The 25195-nt window shown below is 42.0% G+C and overlaps 1 protein-coding gene across 3 annotated transcripts in view; it reads left to right on the top strand.

Moving 5' to 3' along the window:
* The window catches only part of Susd6 (sushi domain containing 6), a 115820-nt gene that overhangs the window by 65774 nt on the left and 24851 nt on the right, over positions 1 to 25195 (top strand). The window lies entirely within an intron of this gene.

Raw genomic sequence — 25195 nt, 5'->3', positions numbered from 1 at the left:
TGAATTTAAGGATTTTTTTCTGTATTTTGGGACCAAGTAGGATCTAGGGTGGTTGTCAAGATTAGAAAATGATTACCAAGTTACCAAATATGTTTTTTTTTATTGTAGTTGGACATAATATCTTTAATTAATTAATTTATTTTTATGTGGTGCTGAGGATCAAATCCAGGGCCTCACCTATGCTAGGCAAGCACTCTACCACTGAGCCACAACTCCAGTGTAACAAATTACGTTGTTAAGAAACGATTTGCCTTAGTTTGGAGGGCATTGTAAAATAACATAGATGAAAAGAACACATAAATGTGTAGCATATTTTAAGTAATAATCACTTTAAATGTCACTTCAATTTCAGTTTTTTTTTTTATGAAAAACATTTTTAAAATATACAGATTAGAGTTTGGCACAGTGGCAATGCCTGTAGTCTCAGCACTAGGGAAGCTGAGGATAATTTGAGTCTAGAATATTGGGGCTAGCTGCGGCAAAAGAGACAAGACCCTGTCTCAAAGAAAAAAAAAAAAAAAAGACAAGCTGGATGTAGTGGCACACACCTGTACTCCCAGTGGCTTGGGATGCTGAGACAGGAAGATTTCGAGTTCAAAGCCAGCCTTAGCAACTTAGCAAGGCCCTGAGCAACTCAGCAAGACCCTCTCTCTAAATAGAATATAAAAAGGGCTGGGAATGTAGCTCAGTAGTTAAGTGCCCCTGGGTTTAATCCCTGGTACCCCCCCCCAAAAAAAAAGTCAACAGACACATATAATCATACCTGAATATTTGCCACCCAGATTTAATATTTTGCCATATTTCTTTCAGATCTTTTCCTCCACAAATAACCAATATCCTAAGTTGATACGCATCCTTCCAATTGTGTCTGAGCAATTATGTTTCTATATTTTTGCATACTTAAAATATACATGTTTTAAAATGTAATGACCTTCCATAGATACTTTTCACTCAACATTGTTTTTGAGATTTGGCCATGTTAAATGTTTATTTAACAAAGAGTGCAGCATTCCATTGATTATTTATTATATAATTATAATATTGAAACTATATTTAAGCTAAGTGCGGTGGCATATACCTGTAATCCTAGTAGCATGGGAGGCTGAGGCAGGAGGATTGCAAGTTCAAAGCCAGCCTCAGTAACTTTCCTGAGCAACATTAGCGAGACCTGTCTCAAAATTAAATATAAGAAAGGGCTGGGATGTGGCTCAATGTCTAAGCACTCCTGAGTTCAATCCCTGGTACCTCAAAAAAACCCAAAAAACGTATGTGCGTGCACACACACACACACACACACACACACACACATATATTTAATTATAGTTCCTAGTTATAAATTATAACTTACAATTATATATTATGATATAATCATTCTCATTGGTGGCTATATAGGTGACTCCAGTTTTTCACCGTTACCAGAAATGCTGCAAAGAACAGCCATATATGTGTCATAATCATGTGTACAGAACTCCTGTGGCATATATCCTTAGCAACAGAGTTGCTGGGTTGTTGGAAATGCACAATTTCAACTTTTTTGCATTTATTCCAAATAGCTCCCCAAAGTAGTTGTACCAACTTACACTACGACTGATTTTTTAAGAAATTCTTATTTCTCCACATGCTTTTTGTTGGCAGCTGCTATTATTAGATATTGATTTTTGCCTGTCTGATGGACAGGAAATGAAATCTCCATGGAACTTTAATTTTGTATTTCATTGGTTATCTCTTCCCAATTTGTAGACTAACTTTTTTCATGACAGTGGTTCTCAGTGGTCCCTAAGATCCTTTCAAGGCATTAACAGGGTTCAAACAATTTTCTTATTGACATTAAGATGCTGTTTGCCCATTTTTTCACTTTTTCTTTTATGATTTGTTTTGTTTAATTTACAGAGGCTGTATGATGTCATGATCTCTCTAATGTTAATGAATTTAAAGAGACAGTCTCTCTGAATTGTATAGGCTGACTTCGAGGTCCTGGCTCAAGCATTTCTCCTGCCTCAATCTCCCAAGTAGCTGGGACTATAGCACATTCTACCACAACTGGGATATTTTTCTTCTTCTTTTTCTTCTTGGTACTGGGGATTTAATCCAGGGGTGCTTTACCACTGAGGTACATCCCCAGCCTTTTTCACTTTTTATGTTGCAACAGAGTCTTGCTAAATTGCTCAGACTGGCCTCGAACTTGCAATCTTCCTGTCTGAGCATTCTGAGTATTGGGATTACTAGGGTGTGTCACTGTGCCCAGTTGGCATCTATAAAAAAGATACACATAAATATTTTTTCATAGTGCTGCGAATTTATAATTTTTAATAGTTTAAAGAACCCTGAAAGGCTGGAGCTGTAGTTCAGTGTCTACCGCCTCACATGTGTGAGGCACTGGATTCAATCCTCAGTACCACATAAAAATAAGTAAAGGTTAAAAAAAAAGAAATCCTGAGAACAAAGTGTTTTTCACCACTGCTGTTTTGCATTGTTAATTTTATTAATATTTTTTTTGTCTCCCTTAAAACATTTCAATCCCAAATTCATAAAGACTGGTTTTTATCTTTTCTTTCTTCTTCTTCTTCTACTTTTTTTTTTTTTGGTACCAGGGATTAAACCCAGGGGCACTTAACCACCACATCCCAGACCTTTTTTTATTTTTTTATTTTGAGACAGGGTCTTACTAAGTTGCTGAGGCTGGCTTTGAACTTACAACCTACTGCCTCATCAATGTTGTACACCCACAATTTGGTCCTTGGGTTCACTGATCTTGCAACTTGCTGTCCAGAGGTCTAGAACCTACCATCGACAGGGATTGCTTAATCAAATCCCTTCTCCAAGGACCCCAGTTGCCACTTCACACCCTAGTTACTGTAGAGGCATTAGTACTCTTACTCTTGGTGGTGTCTGTGCTCAAGTGTGTGGGTGGGCAGGCAGACATCAACTGTTAATTGCAGTCAAAGATATAAATTGATGGCCCCCTCCAAAGAAAAATAACATTGCTGATATGCAAGAGCTCGTCATCTCTCATTGGTTTTCCTGTCTCCAATATCTTCTCCATCCCTCTCCACAAAACTGCCTTCTGTGGTGCTGCCAGAACAATTCAACATCTCAGACTTGTCATGATACAAACAAAAGAAAACATACTCAGTTCTTACTGTGAGACTTGTGGTAAGGTCTGTACTGTGTAGAACATGATCTTAGCCGTACTTTCAATTTTCTACCCAGGCACTTATTGTTCCCTTCCTCTACCATGGTATGTGCCCCCTGTGCTTTGCTCATGCTGTTCCCTTCAACTCCATTGTTGCTCCTCAGTTGTCTGCTGGGGAGCTCCTTTTTGTCCCTCAGATCCCACTGAACTCAACAAGTATGAATTCTGAAAGGACAATTCCCTTAGTCTCTTCACTGACTCAGCCTTTCCAATTAAAATGAAGCCTTAGAGTTAATTTCTGTCTTTGTTTCACTTGTAGCTTTGTTAGAGGAAGAAAGCTGACATATCTCTACCCATTCCCGCAAGTTCCTTCCCCATAAATTCTATTTAAAGGACTGGCCCCTGTCATGTGCAGCCCAATTCTTTAGTGGCTAAAAGAGAAGGGGATTTCTTTTTTAGTGGTCAAGGAGCTGATATACACATGGTAATAAATTGTCTCCCAGCACATCTTGCCTGTGGGGAGAGAATGCACTGAACAGACTGAGGAAAACACCTAGTCTTTTCCCTTCCCCACCACCAATTCACTTATTGCTCATTTAGAAAAATAATAAAAAGGCATCTGGCATATTTAAAAAGTGGTGGATGAGTTGCATAGACTTCAATGTTGCCCGTAGAAAGATCCTGCTCGGGGAAAGAACTCTAGAAGGTGCTCGTTTTTCTCCTGTCACCACACCCCGCCTCATGTCTCCACTTTAGCAGCTTAGAAAAGCAGAACTCTATAAGCCCTGGAAATCTGTTAGGCATGCAGATTAGGCCAGTTAACTTAAATTTTTTGAAAGAGCTTTATAGCAGAAATTCACATGAAAATGGATAAAGAAGGCTCCTGTTTGAGTGGTCACAGGCTAAGTGGCTTCAGTAAGAAGGTGGGCTAGAGAAGGGGAGGGCCCTTCAGGGGAGTTTGTGGAAGACTGTAACCTTCGTATCAAAGAAAGAATTAGCTTTTTTGAGCATCTTTTGTTAGTTCTTAAGAATGGTAACCATAATATAGGTGGGGAAAATAAGACAATGAAAGGAGGGGAAAGTTACCACTCAATGTCACTGTGATCAGGGAAAGGCAAGGATTTGATCTGTTGCGCTCCACCTTTTAGTCCGCTCAAACAGTCTTGATGGAGAAGGGTATATGCCTAAGAAGTGTGGTCTGAATCTTCATGAATGTTGTGTTGCTGGGTTAAATTCTGTGTTGACTGTTATTGAAACATAGATCTTTCTGTGGACATGGACCTGAGAAAAAAATCTCCTTTATGGGTGGTGTTTTTCTTGCTTTCTGCTTGAAGAGTACTGCCAGTATTGCTATAATATTCAGTTAGTAGTGGTTTTAAAAGTGAAATATGAGGAATAGATATGCCTTGCATTTTGAGTGGAATGATATGAATTTTCTCCTTCTGCCCTAGTTAGCATTTGTTTCCTATTCTGAAACTCAGAAAGCTGGTACATTTCCACTCCTTCTCGTACAAGTTATTTCCCCATAAATTCTATTTAAAGGATTGACCCCTGTCATTTTGCAACCTATTTCTTTTAGTAGTTGTAAGAAAAGGGGAATTTCTTTTTTGTGGATGTAAACATCCTAATAAACTGCCTCAGTGTATCTTGCCTGCGGGGAGGGCATGCAGGGAAGATATATGTGAGAAAACAAACCTTATAATCAAACCCAATATATGAAATATAATTACCCCTCCCCCCCTTTTTAATGAGAGTGGTTATTACAAAAGGATTTTACCATTTTCCAATGGAGTCACTACAATTGTATTTATTTATTTATCAACTTACTTATTTTGTGGTGCTAGGGGTTGAGTCTGGGGCCTCATGCATGCTAAGTAAGCAATCTACCACTGAGCTGCATCCCCAGCTCTATGCAGTTGTTTTTAAATAGCAAGTGCTCTGGTGTATCTAAAATATGATTGCATTTGCACCCAACTTTTTAGATCACATCTGTCATGAAAAATGAAGTAGGGAGCTCAACTCCCGGGGGCACCTTGGACAGTATCAAATGCAGCATTTGTTGGAGCTGGAACTCTGGCATCTAGAGTTCCACATCTGTCCTATGGAGCCGCCTCCATTCCTCCGCAGCCTCATCTCTCCTGTTCCTACACAACAATCTTTGCCAGGGATGAAGGGCCTGCATAGGAATTCCTTTCTCTGTACCCTGGCAGGGAAGCTGTTCTGTTTGTTTTCCAAGAAAACTTTTTTGTACTTGGGGGATTTTTTTCTTTCCTCTTATGGGAAATTGCTTCATCATTTCCCAAAAATATACTGTACCTCTTGTTTAAACAGGGTGTCCTTCAAGAGATCTAGAGCCTGCAGCAGGGGTGGGATGTTGTGAAATCCTTTGTTCAGTGCTTTGATGCAAGCTGGAATGTGGGCTCTGTAGGCAGAAGTCTCAGAGTTTGCCAGAACTGGATCATGAGTGGAGAGCAGGGAGAAAGGACTCCTGAGAAACAAGAGCTAAGGTCTTTTTAAGCATTTGGATGTTCCATGTTATGAAAAATTTAGCCCGTTTGGATACAGTCTGCATCAGGTATTTGTCCAGCATCTTAAATGTGCCGAGAATGGTGAAAGTGGGTGCTCTGCCTTTTTGAGGAATTTGTGGTGGCACTCTGGAGAGGTAAGACTCACTCACATTTAGAAACAGTGAGCGTAGTGTTGCACTAGGTTGCTTTAGTTCTGCGAGAAAGAAAATTCCTATCAAAGAGGGCACTGTGTCCATCCTTGTATTTGGGTTGTATTTGACTTGGTGGAAGTAAAAGGGGAGGATATTGAGGGAGAGGAAGAAAAGAAGAGCTGAAAAGAGCTGGAAGACTGAGCCAAGGCCAGTGGTGGTAGCTTTGTGGAACTGGATGTTGAAGAAATGGAAAAAGCCAAAGTGCAGAGAGACATATCCAGCAGAAACACTGAGATCAGTAAGGAAACTGACAGCCTTTACGAGATTCTGAAAAGAAAGCATCTTGAGGAAGATGTATTCTCAGGGAAGTTGAGACTAGGAAGGTAAATTGGAATATGCCTCCGGGTGGGCAGCAGGAGGGAGCCCCAGCTCTGTCCATAACTTGGAAGGAAGGCATAGTTAGGCACTGGAAAGGTGTGGCCTTGTGGAAGGCTGCTGCTTTTGTCTTTTGTTTTGGGTGAGCATGGTCTCACAGTGGCTGTGTCAACTTCTCTGACAGGGACCTAGCTTCCTCTGAGGCCAGAGGTTGTGCTGGCTGAGTAGGATAAACTGTTGGGCATCACCCTCACAAAAGCTGTGACGGGTCTGGTTCCAAGTGGAAGTGTCCAGTGGGGTCCAGCGTAATTATGTCATTGTAGAATGAGATTTGCCAGGGATTGCTGCCTATGTACGTGCTAGTGATATCAGTCACCTCCAATCTAGTGAGCAGTAAGAATGCTGTTTCCTCAAACCCTTGCCAGTGTTCAGGGGCATTACTTTCCCCTTGTGCCATGTACCTCCTTGAAATTTTAAATAAGAAATTTGGGTAATTTTGCATTGTGAGTAAAATAAAAGAGAATCAGTCAAAAATATCCTCCTTTAACAGAGTATCTCACAGTTGCTCTTGGTAAAAAATGGATATTGGGAAAATAAATTTTTATTGAGAGAGTTTATCAGTGGAAACAAATAAGTATAAACATATTATTCTTATCCCAAGATCTATTAATTCCCATAGAAGTGGTGAAAGTAAATGATGCCAGCCGAAGGCACTGCCCACAGAAAGTGAATTACAATTTCAGTTCTGGCTCTTGTGCCTGGGCAGGGCTGCCACTCCGAACAGACCCACCCCAGGTGCCTGGCACAGACCCATGCGTGGCCTGTAGCCCTGGGAAGTGAGTGGTTCTTCTTTGGGGATCAGCCCTGCTTGTTGCCAGGCTGGCGTGCAGAACAGGCCAGGGCTCTGCTGCTAGCTGTTATATTCTTTGCTAAGGAGTTTGGGGCTCTCATGGTAGAAGAGATAGGTGCTAAGGAATAGTGTTAACATTCACCTTATTACTGACTTTAATGAAGACCAGGGCTTTCTTCCCCTTGTCTTAAAAGTTGCTGTTTAGATTGCTGGTAGACCATTCCAAGGTATTTGTTACCACCTAGTAACAGGGTGTCCCCCTAAAACATGCTTGACTTTTAGTGGCTTTGTCTGCATTGTGCAGAATTCCCAGTGGAACTTTTTAGTTTTCTCTTTCTGAGCCAGGAAGATTGAAGATTCTTGGGAAGTGTTGAGGGAGAAAGCCTCTGGTCCAGAGTTCAGAATCCATTGCTCTGTAGCATCCGTGCCTTTGGTGGATGGCTTCCTTTGGCTTTGCAGGAGATTGACTGCAAGTACAAATGGATTGGCCCTAGAATAGTATGGGAGGCACCTTGATTCTGTTTACTATAGGCCAAGTTGATTCTGGTTGGGAAGGAACTATTCTGCTACTGATGTTATTCCACTGCATGATCTGGCTGGAGGCATCTGCAAAGAGTTTTTAGGGCCCTGATTGCAGGTTTGATAGATCATTTCCATCAACAGGGTATAGGGGTTAAGGAAATAGGGATGAACTGTCACCCTGAGTAAGAGGCTCATGCAGGTGCCAACTAGCTTGACTTCTCTCAGTGCAGTGCTGAAAACTTCTGGGCTTTGGATACAGGCCTGGCTTCTGTGAAACATGGGTGTGTGTATGAGTGCCACAGATAATTTATCTTGGACATGTTCCTCATTTGCATATGTGCCTCTGTAAGAATATATTTCCTGTAGGGTCACCAAAATGATTCTGGGCCTTTGGGTATAGGGAAGTGAGGGGCCAAGGACCCTAAATTTAGTAACCTTGAGGCAGTTCTAAGGCAACATGGAACAGTCTACTTCTAAACATTTGTCTTAGGAACAACCTGTACTGTGTTGCATTGTAAATTGACACCCAGTCAACTTTGTATAACGAATTAGGACTTTTGTGTGGCAGCTGAGGAAAAAAACTCTTAAGTGGTTGTGAGGTGTGGCTGCCAGCCAGCCAGTGGTACACTCTGAGCAATGCTATCTGCTCCATTTGTGTCACATCAGGGACTTGAATCATGGGACCTTTATTTTGAAAGACTGAGTTGAAACAGAAAAATGAAATTTCTGATAGTAGTTATAAGAAGGGTAGGTCTTCTAAAGATGACATAATTGAGAGATTTTGGAATTTGTCGAGCATGGGGATGTGTATAGGATACTCATTGACCAGGCTACTAGCCCTACTCAGCTATGAAGAAGAAAAACACAATGAAAGAAAAATGTCAGACAGGGACTGGGGTTGTGGCTCAGCCATAGAGCGCCCACCTAGCACGGGTGAGGCCCTGGGTTCGATCCTCAGCACCACATAAAAATAAATAAATAAATAGATAGATAGATAAATAAAGAAAGAATATTGTGTCCAACTACAACTAAAAAATAAATATTTAAAAAAAGAAAAATGTCAGACATGCTTAGATTACAGTGTTTTAAGTGACAGGATGTAAGCTGGGCCTAGTGGCGCACACCTATAATCTCAGTGACTTAGGAGGCCGAAGTAGGAAGGTCACAAGTTCAAGGCCAGCCTCAGCAATTTAGCAAGACCCTGTTTCAAAATAAAATTTTTAAAGGGATGGAGGTGTGGCTAAGTGGTAAAATACCCCTGGTTTCAGTCCCCAGTAAACACACACACACACACACACACACACACCGAGGGGGGGGGGCAGGATATTTTAGACATTTTGTGTTTTGGGTTTTTTTTCTTAGTATACAAGCTTCGTATAGTGTGTAAATCTACTGTTTGAGGGATCTTTTCAGAGTAGTGAAGAGTCTTCCTGGAACATGCTCTGTTGTGGCTAAAAGGTGTGTAAAAATAAGCCCTCTTTATAAATTCAAAAGGCTATTCCATAACTCTGAGTCTGTTCTCTGGAATACATTACATGTTGACCTAGGATCTCCATGTATTGATGTCCCCCTCCATTGCTTCTGTTATCTTTATTCCACCTAGATACCTTTATATGTATAAGTGGTTTTAAGCTGTGAGATGAACTTTATTTAAAAGGCTGGCCTGAGATGGGCACATGCCTATAATCCCAGGCTGAGGCAAGAAGATCAGAGGTTCAGGGCCAGCTCTGTAGCTTAATTGAGACCCTGTCTCAAAATAAAAAATAAAAAGGACTGTCAATCTAGCTCAATGTTAAAGTGCTCCTGGGTTCAATTCCTAATACCCAACCCCCGAAATAAAAAGCCGGCCTGCTCAAACATCGCTAGCCTTCTCTAACTGGTAAAGCCTCAAGTTTGGGGAGTTAAAAGAAAATCACCACCAAAAAGTAAACCAGCTGTTAAGACTATGAACTTTTTCATATTCTCTAGTCTTAGTCCCTTACTTTTGGGCACAGAATTATTATGTATGTGCTTTAAACAACACAGATTTTAGGAAAAACTGACATCCCACACCGCTGTACCGTTATAATAGAAAAGAAAAAAATCTGTAATTATAGCAGGCCTCTTCCATGCCTGGCTGGCCACTGCATGGAGTTGATACGCATACAGAATCTTTCATATTGCTGTTACAACATGTTAATTAAGAGAATTCAGCTGTGGCACCAGCTGGGAATGTCTGGCTTTGTGGAAGATTGCAATTAGATGCTTTATTTTCTATTTTCTTTTTCCCCTTTCAACTTTGGTGGAATGCCTTTGAGTAGGGGCTTTTAGTCTCAGCAGTATAAATACTTTAATGTGCCTAATTATGTAATCATACAGTTATACTCCTCTGTGTACATACACGTCATTTTATGGATTCTTATCCCTCTTCTAATACATGAAACATTTAGCCTGCTTTTTGGTTGGAGCCAGACTCCTCTGTGCATTGCAGAGGTAGTTAGTGACTTTCTCTCTGATTATGTCCTGCCCTTCTTGTCTCCAGTTCTCCTCCTAATGGGCGTCTCCTTTATCTCCCAGAATAATTAGCATCTCAGTACTTTCTTAGCAAAGTCAAGGTAATTTATAAACGATTGGATTTTATAATACTCTTTCCACTAATTTGCAAATGTAGTCTTTCAAAGTGTATGGTATTATTTTTCCCAGTTCTCTGTTTCAGGCAGGCATAGAGCATGAGCCTGGATGTGAGCTCTGCATGCAGGCACAATGCAACCCATTGATTTCTGGCATTCAGCTTGTGCATAGAGGACCTGTGACCCCAGCTGTTAGAACCAGGACCTTGGAGCAGCTGGTTTCTGGGATCCAGTTCTCCAGGGATAGACCATCTGCTGCCATGTGAGAGAATCCTGGGAACGAAAAGATCACAAAACCTCTTTGTGTTCCTTTACTTTGCACCAGCTCCTCCTGTTTTCTTCTTCTTCACTCACCTAGTAGAACGTGAGAAGCAAGATGAATCAGTACTGAAGACTCACTTGATTTCCTTGTTTCCCTTTCCCCACTCTACCCCACCAACACATCTGGCTCCATTGAAAAATACTAGTTTCCAAGGTAGGCAGGCAGACTTCTATGGCTGGATTCTTCAGTAAATTAGTGCTATAGAGCAGAATTTCATTTTATTGTGAATAACATGGCTTTGGATTTTAGGACCAGAAAGGTCCTTAAAAATCCCAACACATTGGGGCTGGGATTGTGGCTCAGTGGTAGAGCGCATGCAAGGCCCTGTGTTCAATCCTCAGCACCACATAAGTAAAATAAAGATTTTTTTTTTAAAAGTCCCAACACATGGAGAAGAAACCCAAGATTTCACATTCTTTAGCCTTGTGCCCAGGGCCTTTCTTGGCACCAGCTTGATTTTCTAAATCGCCGTCTATTTCCTGCTAACCCTGGAAACCCACCACAAACCATCTCTTCTTGCTTCTCTGCTTTTTTTTTTTTTTTTTTGCCTTTATCTCTTGCTAGTTGGTTCTTCCCGTACTCCTTCATCCTATGGTTATAGTCCTACTTCCCCTAAGTTGGAGTTCTGATACCGTATCTTCCCTCTTCTCTGATCTCTTCCCCATTATATTAATCTTTCTTCAAGAACTCTAGTGGCCCATATTGATTCCTGTTATGGTCACTTACTAGACAGGAGGCTCTTAGAGAATAGAAGCAGGGACGTTTTTCATCATTCCACCTGCCTCCTTCTATTGTCTGCCACAGTGCTTTGGTATTTAGTAAAATCTTGTCAAAAGAATTGATGAATAAATGTACTCCTTACATGAAATCTAGAAGATTAACAGAGCAGATGTTATGTAATTATGTAGTTAGATCATTGTAACTTGGTTGGGGCTCCTTAACTGTACCCTCAGAGTGACTGAAGTCACCACAAGGATAGACTCTGTATAATTTGCTTTACTGTCTTCTGGGTAAAAGTTATATCCAGTTTTTGGAGGACAAGAAATTAAACAGTGCCAGGTGTAGTGGCGCACACCTTGTAATCCCAGTGAAAAAGACAAGGTCTGTAGCCCTGGCAGCTTCAACCACCATCTCCAAACCACCAAAGTACCCACAACCTTTTATTATCCCTTTTAGTCATTGTCTCTGTCTTATGGTACGGCCAGGCCCAACATACACCCCATAGAATGTACAAAGCTCATTGCATGCTCTGCCCTAAACCCAGTCTCATCTCTTTCTTCAAAAAAGACCAGTTGGACCTCTATGCCTCAACTACTGGTGAGTGCTTTTCAAAAACATGGTGTTTCGCAGGGTTTAGGTCACTGCCCCAGCAGATCTGTGATCCAGCCATAACTAGCTAATGTTTCGTTCTTTGCAGCTATCCAGGTCTCTCTGAGTAGCAGTGGCCTCTTGAGCACCTGAGTGAAGCAAACAGTGCCTGGCTCACTGATGATACCTGGCATGGGCTGTTTATTTGGGTCTTTGGCAGAGAGGTTTCAGTGATCCTGTGTCTGGCTGGATGGCTGACCCTCTGATTCTAGGTCACATCCCAGTTCTGTATTGTCACCTAGTAGAACATATTTATGTTCTTTTCACATATTTATCTTAGAAAAATTATGTTCTCAGCTGAAAATTATTCCACGTCTTCTAATTGTATCCTTGATATCTGTGATCTTTAAATATCTCCATTTTTTTTTTTTTTTATAGTGAGCAGAGATTAGTAAAAGAAATGGGCCTTTTCCCTCCACTTCTCTGGGAAAATGTAGTTCACTTAGACATGAACCAAGGCATGTGTGCACAGGTAAACTCCTTAGTCCATATTCTTCTCCAGACAGGGGGAGCTTTTGTCAGTGTACCCTGCCACGTAATTTACAGGTCTTGGGATAAATGCCCTAGTAGCTTCTTTAATCAAGGAGCTCCCCTGTGGCAGGGAGAAAGGTAAGCCCAAATTCAAATCCAGACTCTGTTACTCAGTAGCCATGAAACGTTAGACCATCACTAAAGTTTTCAGAACCTTAGTTTAGTTTTTTCATCTGAACAAATTGAGTCTTATACCACTTTCTTTGTAGTGTGGGAGAACTGAACATGAGTGATGATTTTGAGGTGTCAGTATAGTACCTGATGATAAATATTAATTCTCTTCCTCACTTCCACCCATTTGAAAATTTAAAGGTTCCCTTCTTAAAGACCTGCTGTGTATGCTTGGCATGAAGAATTACTATTAGATAGTAGAATTGGAAATTAAACCACAACTTTGACCTTTGTACCTAGAAACCTAATCCTCGTTTAAACTTTAAACCTTCAGTTAATTGTCATCAGTTTGTAGTTACCCTCTGAGGTTGGTGGGTGCCTAAACAGATGACTGGGGGTCTTCCTTCAGGTGGGGCATTCAGAAGGAACGAGCACACAGCCGAGCACTTGGTATAAATGATAGGGTGAAGGAGAGGAAACCAGGTAGCCATTTCTGATGAGAAAAAAATGAACTTCCTCTGCCTTCTCCTCACCCTTCTTATACCCTTAAGAGAAGCATATAATATTTGTTAACACACATGGAATAGCCTAGCTCCCTAGTTCTGTGGTCACCCCATCTTCCTGGTGGGTAGAGGTAGGGGACAGCTGTAGACTCTGTTTTTTAGGTCACAATACTGGGACTTTAACACTGAGTGTCCCAGGCCTGGACCTGGAGCAGCAGGATAAAGGAGGGCATCTTCCTGCCTGCCTCTTCTTTTAGCCAATCATGATAGTGGAAGGGGAGTGGGGAATCAGTCACAGCTGGCAGCCTGTTCCCCTGGGGTCCCTGAGCTGCAAAAACAAGGAGAGGTGAAAGGGTGACATGCCATATGGAGGCCATTTGTCAGCCAAGAGCAGCCTGGACTGTATGTCCAAGAAGGGAAACGGGAAGAGGCTGCTTACTGATGAGCTTGAGTAAGGGGAGAGAAAATAAAGATCTTCCTAAGTGCTCATCTTGCTCTGCATTCTGCCTACTTCCTTTCCAAATACCCAGTTATTTCTGAAACAGTCCTTTTCCTTTGTTTTGCCAAAAGCTTTTCCCTACACCATTCCAAAAATAAGAGACAAGAGTATAGTCTGCTATGTGAAAATAAATGTAAAAACTCATCAGTACCGGGCTGGGGATGTGGCTCAAGCGGTAACGCGCTCACCTGGCATGCGCGGGGCGCTGGGTTCAATCCTCAGCACCACATAAAATAAAGATGTTGTGTCCACCAAAAAGTGAAAAATAAATATTAAAAAAATTCTCTCTCCTCTCTTCTCTTCTCTTCTCTTCCCTTCTCTTCTCTTCTCTTCTCTTCTCTTCTCTCTCTCTCTCTCTCTCTCCTCTCTCTCTCAAAAAAACTCATCAGTACCTGTACATGCTAGGCATGATACAATGATGTAGTTTTATTATTTTTAATTTCTAACTCCATGCTAGAGAGCAGTACCCATGGATCTGGGTATTGCTGTTGAAGAGTAAGGCTCAGAGAAGACAGGATGGTTGATAGGCTGAAGAGCTGGCTCCTGGGGCCAACCAAGATTCATCTGTCTGACCCAGTCCTGTTAGGGACTGTATTTTCTTCCCCTCCCCTCTTCCCTCCCTGCTTGCTTTCTTCTTGCTTTCATTCTTTCTTTCTTGGATTGAACCCAGGGGCATTTTACCACGGAGCTACATTCCCAACCCTTTTTATTTTTCATTTTGAGACAGGATTTCACTAAGTTGCTGAAGCTAGTCTCAACCTTAGGATCCTCCTGCCTCGGCCTCCCAAGTGACTGAAATTGCAGACTTGCATCTGTGCATCTGACTACAGGAAGAATAATTTCATGGTTAAATACCAATTTAGAGAAAACAAGATAAAAACCCTGGAGAGGGATTCTCTTTGCTACGGGCTGTTATTGACTCATCTCAAATCAGAAACTATTGTGTCCTGTTGTAGTTAAAAACAAGACAGAATTTTCAAGTAGGCAAATTTTTGCAAGTCACAGCACTTTTCTATTAAGCATCTACTACCTTCCACATTCTGTACCAAGCACTGGAGATACAAAAATGAGCAGAACAAGGTCATGCCCCCCTAATACAGCTTGGATGGGTTGGTAGGTGGGTGGTAGGGGAGTGGGAAGATGGCAGAAGGGCAACCCGTGAGAAATTGCAGAGACATTAATATGGTGGTAGTTTATAGAGAGGAATGAAAATGTTATGGGTTTCACAGAGGAAGAATAATGAAGCTACTGTTTATTGAACACTTACTGTGTGACAGACCATTTCTAGGTACTTGACCTGTACAATTATGGTTAATTTGCATAGCAACCTCACAAGGTAGATACCTTTTGTGTCCTCGTTTTACATACAAATGAGGAAACTGAGGAATAGAAGACCTCCTGAGACTGCACAGTGGATAACCATGAGAGCAGCACACAGCCTGGCACCCCAATACTTGGGCCATGCTGGAAGGCTCTACCCTGTGCTGTTCATTAATCCTCTCTGGCAATGCCTCTGGGAGGTAACCTGGAGCAGGTGGCCTATTAAGCATCTACTACTTGGAACATTGGAGTCAAGAGGAAAAACACTTTTCTCTGAATGACCAAAGATTTTTGTGGCTCTCTCCAGGTGACAAGAGTTTCCATGTTAGGGGCAATAAAGAAAATGGTTCCTCCTCCATGAGGTAGAGGGAGTAGGGAACCCACTCCTAAAATAAGATGGTTGGGCTTTGGGCCAGACCTTCCTGTCAGTTGCTGATGTCTTAGAGCAGGGTCTAGGTTGGGCCTCTCTTAGGAAAATGACAGTGGGGACTGAGAGGAGATATAGGGCTAAGTACTTAGATAGCCTAAGCCTTGGCGGTTTCTCCCTGTGTTCTCCACCCCAGCACCAATGCCACACCCAGAAAGTCCCCCCACACACAGCATTTTTTGTTTATTTTATTAAATTTCTGCCACTGATTTTTAATTTTTTGTAGTTTTTTTTAATTTCAAATTGGTAAAATGACATTTTTTTCTGAAACAGACAATGAAAAGATATTAACTGCAGTCACGAATATAATCCTAACTATATGCTAGGTACTGCTTTAATTGTTTTGCATATATTATCTCATTTTATTTGCCAAAGTTCAATGATTTTTAATTCCATTTTGTGAATGAAGAAACTGAGGCATAAAGCCACTAAATTGCCTTAGACTTACACAGCCAGAAAAGAGTGCATCTGAGATTCAAAGGATGAGAAAATGAATCCAGGGTCCAAGGTCTTGAGCATCCTTGAATGCTGCCTCCCAAATATAGAAAAAAATGAACCTATCAAACATGTAGTGTTTGTGGTATCTAATTCATGTGGCAACCGACAAATTTCATAGTGGCCAGATGTTAAATGCCTTACCTTCCTGTATTTAGATCATTTAGGAAAAATTAGGCATTTGTGGCAAATAATGATGCAGAGATGCATAAAGGCTTTCTATTAGATGGCATTTATAGTGTGGGTGCTCTTTGCTGTGTTCCCCACTATCCTTTCTGCCTGCATGCTTAATAGCAGCAGAGGGAAAGAATTCAAATGCAGTATATATTACTTTAATATATAAGAAAATGCCCACATTCTAAAGTCTTAATGTAATGCCTTATTTCATACTCCTAGAGTTTGTTTGTTTATTTATTTATTCATTCATTCTAATCAGTTATACATGGCAGTAGAATACTCTTCAATTCATTGTACACTAGTGGAGCACAATTTTTCACTTCTCTTGTTGTACACAAAGTAAGGTCACACCATTCGTGCACTAGGGTAATGAAGTCTGTCTCATTCCACCATCTTTCTTATCCCCATGCCCCCTCTCCTCCCCTCCCACCTCTTGCCCAATCCAAAGTTCCTCCACTCATCCCATGTCCCCCCATTATGGATTAGCATCCACTTATCAGAGAAAACATTTGGCCTTTGGTTTTGGGGGATTGGCTAACTTCGCTTAGTATGATATTTTCTAACTTCATCCATTTACCTGCAAATGCTATAATTTTATTCTCTTATTGCTGAGCAATATTCCATTATGTATATATATCACAGTTTCTTTATCCATTCACCTATTGAAGGGCATCTAGGTTGGTTCCACAGTTTGACTATTGTGAATTGTGCTACTATAAACATTGACACCCAGAAAGTTTTGAGATACATAGGCTATGCTTCCCTACTTCCTGCCTCTGCCCTGGGGTGTGTGAGAAGTTCTGAAAAATGGGATCCTGGCTGGACAATGAGCTTCCTGTCTGACTGCTATGAAGGTTTGTCTCATACAAGGGGTAGGTTGCAAATGGCATGAGAAGTCATCTCACTTCCTTTTCACTGCAGCCTGTTTTAGACTTTGAACTGTTGGACTGTAGGAAGGCAGAAGGCTGGGAAAGCTGTGGACAGAAGCAGCCCTGACTTTAAGTAACTGGACTCCTGCCTGCTTTCCTGCTCCCACTGCAAGCCTTTGGCAAGAATCTGCCCCAGTGACAGAACTTCTGCATGAAGAGAGGTGTCTCTGGCCCCTCATGCCCTGTGCTCAGTTTGAAACCACATGACTACAATGCATTTACAGATAAGCCTCAGAGAGATGGTGAGGCCAGCCACCCAGACAACTTCAGACGGAAATGCAAACGTCAGAAGAGACCTCAGATGTGGTCTGGTTCATTGACTTCATATATTGAGACTGAAGCCCAAGGAGACAAGTGACCATAGCCATTACCCAGATTATCCTTGTCCCTGAAATCTCCATGCTAAGCTTCCCTTGGCAGGTTTTGGATGTTTGAGGAAAAGCCAGATTCCAAGACCCTCTGATGTGCCCAGTGCCATGGAGTGGGAAGCCAGCCTTCTTAGGTTCAAATCCTTTCTGTGCCACTTATTTGTTGGGTAACCATGAGCAAGTATCTTAACCTCTCTCACTTCATTTGCTCATCTTTATAACAATGTAAGAGCAGGTTTCTTACAGGGCTTTTATAAAGCTTTAAGGAGCTGCACATGTCAGGTCAATAAGGAGAGACTACTGACCTTTCTAAAGGAGGCCTCAGAAGAAACCTTTTGACTAAATCAGATGGTCACTCTTTCTCTCCCTTTGTATTTGTCTTAATGTTCTAATTCTGACTTGCCTGGGAGATGCCACCCCACTCCCACCCCACTTGGAGGAGCAGAATCACCTCCCATTTGAACAGGGCAGCTCACAGTGAAGTGTAACTTTCAGCTCACTTGCAAAGTAGCTAACTGTTGCTAAATCACAGGCTGAGTGCATGGGGGCAGGGGTGGAGGGAGAGCCAGAGAACCCCAGGAGGTTTTCCTGGTGTCCTGCCCTCCTCAGCAGGACCAGCCTAACTTCATGGCCAAGATTGCAGTCTCAGAGCCATTGTGGCTGCTGCATCCACCACTACCTTTTACATGTTCATTTCAACTCAGCCAAGCCTCCTTGTCCTCAGCTGTAGAATGGAGAGGCTGAAGTGCCTGCTTCATGCAGGGAAAAGAGTGCTTGGCCTGGATGGTACATTCTGTTTACAGTAACCACCATTTTCCTTGTCTCATAAATTGCACATTTGAGTGCCTTTGTTCTCTGTAATCTCCTTGCCTTTTCTCTGGCTCTCTGCTCCTAATAACCCATTGAGAGTGAAACAGAAATTGGAGCTTAATATACCAAGAAAGGATCTGAGAGCAAACACATAAATAGGGCTTTTCTAAACAACCCTAAGCTTGGGGCCCTCAGCGCCAGATACTGTCGTCTTTCCATATCTGCCTTCCCCCACTTCCCCTTTTTTATGGATGCATTATAGTTCCACAACTGCTTTTTAACTGCACATTTTATGCCTCATAGTGTAGTTCTAGATTCTTTCTGCTGTTTTCAGATCCCCAGACCCATTTGCTGAGTTCAACCAGGAACTCCTTCATTAAAACTCTGCTGACCACTACACTGGCCTTATTACTAGCCCTGTATTAGGCAACTTTCTGTCACTGTGACAAAATACCTGAGAAATTCAACTTAAAAGGAGAAGATTTACTCTGACCCATGATTTTAGAGGTCTCACTCAGTCCATGGTCACTTGGCCCTATTGCTTTGGGCCTTTGCAAGAACTTCATGGCATGTGGTGAGCATAGCTGTTTACCTTATGGTGGTTGGAATGGAAAGAGAGAGAGAGAGAGACAGAAAGAGAGCGCACACAAGCGCACGCAAGCATGCACCAGGACCTAAATACCCCTTTAAAGGAAAGAACATCAGAACTTATTTATACTATCTGACTGTAAGTTAGTACTCATTTATTACTGGACCCTGGTCTGGCTCACCTTTGGAAATCTAATACTCAGACAAGAGTTGGTGGGAAGAAAAATCAGGTTTATTTAAAGACTAGCACCCTAGAAGATGGGGAGAAGCGATCACCTCCCTTTATCCCAGACCCCAGGCAAAAAACAAAACCTTGGGGACCTCAGGTATATGAAAAGGGTATTATAGAGAGGAAAAGAGGAGGTTCAGGTGCCGCTGAGCATGAACGCTGCATACTGGGCAGGCATATATCTCCCTACCACTTTCTCTGTTGTGAACATTGCAGTGGATCTTGACCTCCTGAGCCTAGTCTAGTCCCTGTAGTTCCTTAGGGAAAGGTTACTTTTCTGCAAGGTAAACTTCACAGCAATTTGCATTCTCTATGTTAGCTGATGTATAGAACTAAAGAGTAAGGAGGGACTTACATACTATTCTGATGTAATATGAAGGTCACCAGATGTTCTATTTTATAGAAATCTCAAGAAAGGTTATTTAGCAGTTAACATCTTAATCACTTAAGTGAAGCTTCTCTAAAATAACAGCAGAGGGCGAAGGGCAAGTAATTTTATGAAAGGATAGCTTGCGAAGGATTAGCTATAACCAGCCTTTCCTCTTTTTTCCCCCTCTCTTACCAGCCCCTGGTAGCCACTGTTCTGCCCTGCTTTCAATTTCTATGAGATCAGCTCTTCAAGATTGCACATATGAGTGAACTCATATGGTATTTTTCTTTCTGTGCCTGGCTTATTTCATTTAATATAATGCTTCCAGTTCCATCCATGTTGTTCCAAATGACAGTGAAGCCAGATTTAAAATTAGGTAGTCAGTGTAGTTAAGTAAATCGGGTCTAGTATCATATCCAGTGAAATCTAAAATGGAGGCCATGCTGATAATGATTCTGGGACAACTCATGGAATGTTAATGAAGTCCCGGAAAGGCCCTAAGCCAAAGTCCACCCCAAAGAAATGTTAATGGAACCCTGGAAACAGCCCCCAACAGATTTGGAGATAGCCCATCCCAAGAAGTGATAATGAAGTCCTTCCTGCCCAGATTACTTGTTTGGCCCACCTGTGTCCCACCCCTCAGGCCTTCCAACCTACATTCCATCACCAAAACTATAAAAAGGGGAGACAACCGCACTTCCACGATTCCACCTCTTGGGTCCCCTTCTTCCTCTGGGAGAAGTCTTTTCTGCTGTCCTTTAATAAACTTCAAATTTCTACTCTGACCTTGCCTCGGCGTGCTTCTTTGGTGTTATTCTTCAACATTGGGGAAGCAAGGACTCGTCACCGGCCAACAGCGATAACAACAGGATTTCATCATTTTTATGGTTGTATATATGTTCCACATTTTTTTTATTCATTGATTAGCTGATAGACTCTTGGGTTATTTCCTTTTCTTGGCAGTTGCAAATAGTGCTATAGCAAACATGGGAGTGGAAATGTCTCCTCAACATACTGGTTTAATTTCATTTGGACATAGTTGGGGGATTGCTGGAACATATGGTAGTTCTATTTTTTTATTTTTTTGAGTGATGTTTTCAATTTACAATGGGTTTATCAGAACATGACCCTATATTAGTTTAAAGAGAATATATTATTAAAATAGATTTTACTTATTTCCTTTCACCTTTTTAATATGCCTACTGGGAAATTTAAAACAACCTCTGTGACCCACGTTATATTTCTATGGACTATGCTGTGCTAGGTAGGATGTGATTTCCCTCCATTCCTTTCTCCCCCACCCACCTTAATTTGGGCTCCTGTCTGTCTTCTTTTTTTTTTTTTTTTAAATATTTAAATATTTTAAATATTTATCTTTTAGTTATTGGCGGACGCAACATCTTTGTCTGTATGTGGTGCTGAGGATCGAACCTTTGTCTGTATGTGGTGCTGAGGATCGAACTGGGCCAGATGCATGCCAGGCGAGCGCGCTACCGCTTGAGCCACATCCCCAGCCCCTGTCTGTCTGTCTTCTTTACCCTGGGCTGTCATCCCTCCCAGTTGCCAGATAGTAAGATTGTCTGCCCGGAAGGACACCCTGGGCTAATAGAAAAGCTCACACTCAAGCACTTATGTCAAATCATTGATTTACCTTAGAGTTGGCAGTAGTGTGTGTGGGTGTGTGTGTGTGTGTGTGTGTGTGTGTCCTCTTTAGATCTTGGTGGGTATGTGGTTCTGCCACACTTAACCTGTACAGCCTTCCTAGGGTTTGGGTGGAGAAGACCCATCTTTCTTTTCTTTTCTTTCTTTTTTTTTTAGTTGTAGATGGACACAATATCTTTATTTTTATATGGTGCTGAGGATTGAACCCAGGGCCTCACGTGCACGGCGGGCGCCCTACCCCTGAGCCCCAGCCCAAGACCCACTCTTTCTGGTTTGCTGGATTTAAAACCCAGCAGGGACATTAACAAATCTGCAGTTTGGGGAGTTAGGGTTTAAAGGAACTCCTCCCATGAATTCTTAGGAAAGCTTTTCTTTGGCCCTCCTTTCTTTCAGTGTCTTCATTAAACACCTATTTCTCTGTGCTCCCCTGTGTCCTAAATGCTAATACACCCATGCTTTTGTCTAAAACTAAGCATCTCAGACCTGTGAGTGAACACTTAACCCAACACATTTTCTGAAGTCCTCAGTTCCTGTTTAGGACTCTAGTATTTTCTTGATGATGTCTAGTAGCCAGAAACCTCTTTTGTTGAGTCTTCTGAAAGTGCACTAGACGTCAGATTTTTCAGAGGCTCTGGGAGTGCATACTTCCCCACACCTTGTTTTGAAGGGACCCGGAGTATTTGTTCCTTTGTTAAACTTAACACTTTGACCCCAGGGCCTTTCCTGGAGCTTGTTTTACTGTGCTTGTTATGGAATGTTATAAAAGTTTGTTTTGTTTTGCCTCTTCCTCCTGGAAGACTGGGGCCCTGAAACAACAAAAGCACAACACAGAAGGGCAGATGAGGCCTGTGAGAAGGGTGTTAGGCTGAGGTGATTCTAAGGTGGAAGTCTGGCCAGGTTATCTTGCTTCTCTCCCATCTGCATCTTCACAGTTGACTGGATGGACTCACCCTGAATGTCTGTGGTGCGCCAGGCACCCTGAGGGATTGTCTCCCCTCTCCCTGTGCACCCAGGGGGCCCAAGTGCCTGTGGGAACAATGAAATGCAAAGAGGAAGCTAGGAGGAGAAGTTTTTGTTGTTGTTTTTCTTTTCCCTTTTCTTTTCTCTAATACCTGGCTTTCTCCCTCTCTTTTAAAAACTATGGGCATTGCCATATCAGATGAGTTTATTGTCCTATTGGGGTCAAGGAACTTGAATTCCTTCTGTGGACTCAAGCATCAGAGAGAACCCAGTATACAGATTGTTAGCCTCCGACCCAGGATAGTGGTGGCTTCTTGAAGCCACTGATTTATTTGCTGTGTGGGTTTTGCTCTTCCTTGATGTTCCCTTTCCTGTTAATTCCAGGTATCACTGAAGGGGTCCACTCCAGCTAGACTCTCCCGCTCTGCTCTTTGGGCAAAAGAGCCATGTGTGCTTGTGGTGTCTTAAAATGCCCTTGTCCTTGTTTATTTCTGACCCTTCTAATTTTTTTCTTCTTCCTTGAACCTGGGATAGCAAACATCTTATGACACTGGCCCTGACATGCATATTTTCTTTGTGTGACCTTCATGGATAAACATAAAAGAGTTTGCGTACTGAATTTATTTAGTATATAAGGTTGCTATACTGTAAGGAGACTCTGCTGCCTCTGGTCCACCTCATGTAGGGTTTAACGCGCATTTTCCCACTTCAAACTGCCACCTCTCTTCATGATGAAATGAAAGCCTGTCTGAGGTGCCACTTCCTCCCAGAGCCACTGTGAGTTTCCCCACATGGGATGCAATCTCTCCTGCTCTCAGCTTTTCCTCTCTGGCACATGAATCACATTCTTTGACTTATGTCAGAATAAATCTGTATGCAGAATATCTTTGGAAAGATGCAGTAAAGTCGGTGTGATGACTTTTAGGGAGAAGAGCTGAACAGCTAGGGCACAGACTAGGGGCTTGCTTTTGGCTATATAGCCTTTCTTTTGAATTTTATACTATGTATGTATATACACACACACATATATATTATACATACTTCCCATGAAATATATAAATATATATTTAGATATATTAAATATTTTATATTAATATAGTATATATTAACATATGTGTATGGTTTTTCCCCAGGAATTGTTTTTGGTAAAAGTATTATTTAAATAACAAAAACTCAATCTCTATAAAACATTACGAGAAAACATTGGAGGGTATATTTTATATCCTCTGAGTAGGGAAAGTGTCGCTAAACCAAAGAGAAACCCAGAAACCGTGAAGAAAATGATTTTTTAAATGTATGTGTGTGCATATCTGTTATATCCCTATTTGGCTACTAGTGCCAGAAGTGCTTTTTATCCTTATTCAGAACTACAGCATACTGATCCCTATACAATGATCAATAAATATTAGCTGAATTAAAACTAAATTGAATTGCAAGTTGCTTCATTGTAGACCTCACTTTTTTTCACTTATTAAAATGAGTGCTAGATGACCTCCAGGGTCCTACTCAAGATTCTGTGGGTTTTATAGGCAGAAACACATAGTAGAGCAGAAGCGGCCCTAGAATCTGCAGCCCTTCCCGGTGAGAACTGCTTTCCCAGCATACTGGCCCTGTCTTTGAGTCTTTGCTGCTCTCAGGAAATGAGCTAATTAGACACAATCTGAGGAGAGCCAGGGAGTAAGTCTGGGAGGTCTGTGACAGCCTTGATGCCCCGAACAAAAGAGGGAAAGTGAAGGCGTAAAGCAGTTCATGACTACTAGCTCTCTGAACAACTTGGCTGTCCTGTCAGGACTTTGGGCCAGGTGTACCATGGGGAGATCAGAGGTGTGTTTTTTAAGGGAGCTGAGTAGCTTATTTGGGCTCATCTCTTAATTTCAGAGAAACTGCCAGACTTCTGGATCCTTTGGCATCTGTGCTAGCTCTGTTTGTTAACAGCTTTTTGAAAATAGTAGGTCTGGGTGGACAACTTAGTAGTAGAATGTATGCCTAACATGTACAAGGTCCTGCGTTCAATTCCCCTGCACTACCAAAAATGAGTAAATGAAAGAAAAGAGAAAATGGCCTTTGCTCCTCATCTTAATTATATGTAGCTTTAGCCAGTTGCAGTGGCACACACCTGTCCAGTGGCTTGGGAGGCTGAGGCAGGAAGATTGCAGGTTCAAAGCCAGGGAGACCCTGTCTGTAAATAAAATATAAAAAAGGGCTGGGGATGTGTTTAAGCGCCCTTGGGTTCAATCCTTAGTACCAAAAAACAAAAGCAATACAGACCAATGATTTGTAGCTTGAAGCAGAAAACTGTCACCTCTTTGTACCTGGAATCTACCTCCAACCCATTTGACAGTCAGCCTGCTAATAACATTCTGGACTAGAGAAAGGTGGTGCTGGGAGAGGCTATAAGGAGTTTGGGGATGGGAGCAAGCCTGCACCTTATCTTGGATAGTCAGACACTGCCATGTGACTCCCAGCCACTCTGGGCCTGTTAGAGGAAGTAAAAAAAAGAGAATGACCATTCCAGTTCTCATACAGATAGATGTCTATAATAGTCAGGATTGGGGTGGGTTATGGTCAGTAAAATTGAATTTCCTTTGGAAGAAGCTCAGTCAATCTTGCATTTTAAGATATTTGGAAAATTGAAGTTCATGGGTGCCTGGCCATCCTGCCTTCCCACAGCCCACCCTTCCAAACATTGATCTCTTACTGTCCTCATTGGGCCCCTCTCATTTTGTTGGCCCTAGCGTCCAATGTACTGTGTGGAGCTTCAGTTTTGCAGTCTGTCCTCAGGAGAATGAGAGGTCACCCTCTTCTCCCTGCAGGCTACTCAGACCTTCTAGGTCCTCTTAAGTTATTTCTACAGCTTATCTAGGCCAGAGTACCACCACAGGTAGGCTCCACTTGCCATCTTCTTAACTGACAAGTTTGAAGGGATGAAAGGGAGGTGACCTTGACACATTCACCCCTTACAAGCTACTCTGCTCCTGGGTCAAGAGTAGGATCTGCTGGTGGAAAGAACTCAGGTTCAGAATCAGAGGACCTGACTCTGCTCCCAAGTCTGCCTTCACCCTGCCTTGAGTTTGGCTAAAAGTCACTTCATTTTTGTGGGTCTTATTGTTCTTATCTTCAAAGCAGAGAAATAATATCTACTATAGTTGTGAGGCTGAACAAATAAGACAGGAGGTGAAGGTGCTCTTAAAACTAGATTGTTGTGTGGACAGAAAAATATGGGACATAACTGTGGGATAGAGACAAGCGCTACCAGAGCATGGAAGATGCACAGGGTTTGGGAAGCCTCCCAAGAAATTCATTAGAAATTCCCTCAGAAGCCAGAGCATTCTTCTTATTCCTCCAAGTTCTTTCTGACATTGATGTCAGAAACAAGGC

The sequence above is a fragment of the Callospermophilus lateralis genome, chromosome 3, assembly GCF_048772815.1.
Source record: "Callospermophilus lateralis isolate mCalLat2 chromosome 3, mCalLat2.hap1, whole genome shotgun sequence".
In the NCBI taxonomy this organism is placed as follows: Eukaryota; Metazoa; Chordata; class Mammalia; order Rodentia; family Sciuridae; genus Callospermophilus; species Callospermophilus lateralis.
Note: the sequence above shows the minus strand (reverse complement) of the source record. Positions and strands in the feature narration are given on the sequence as shown.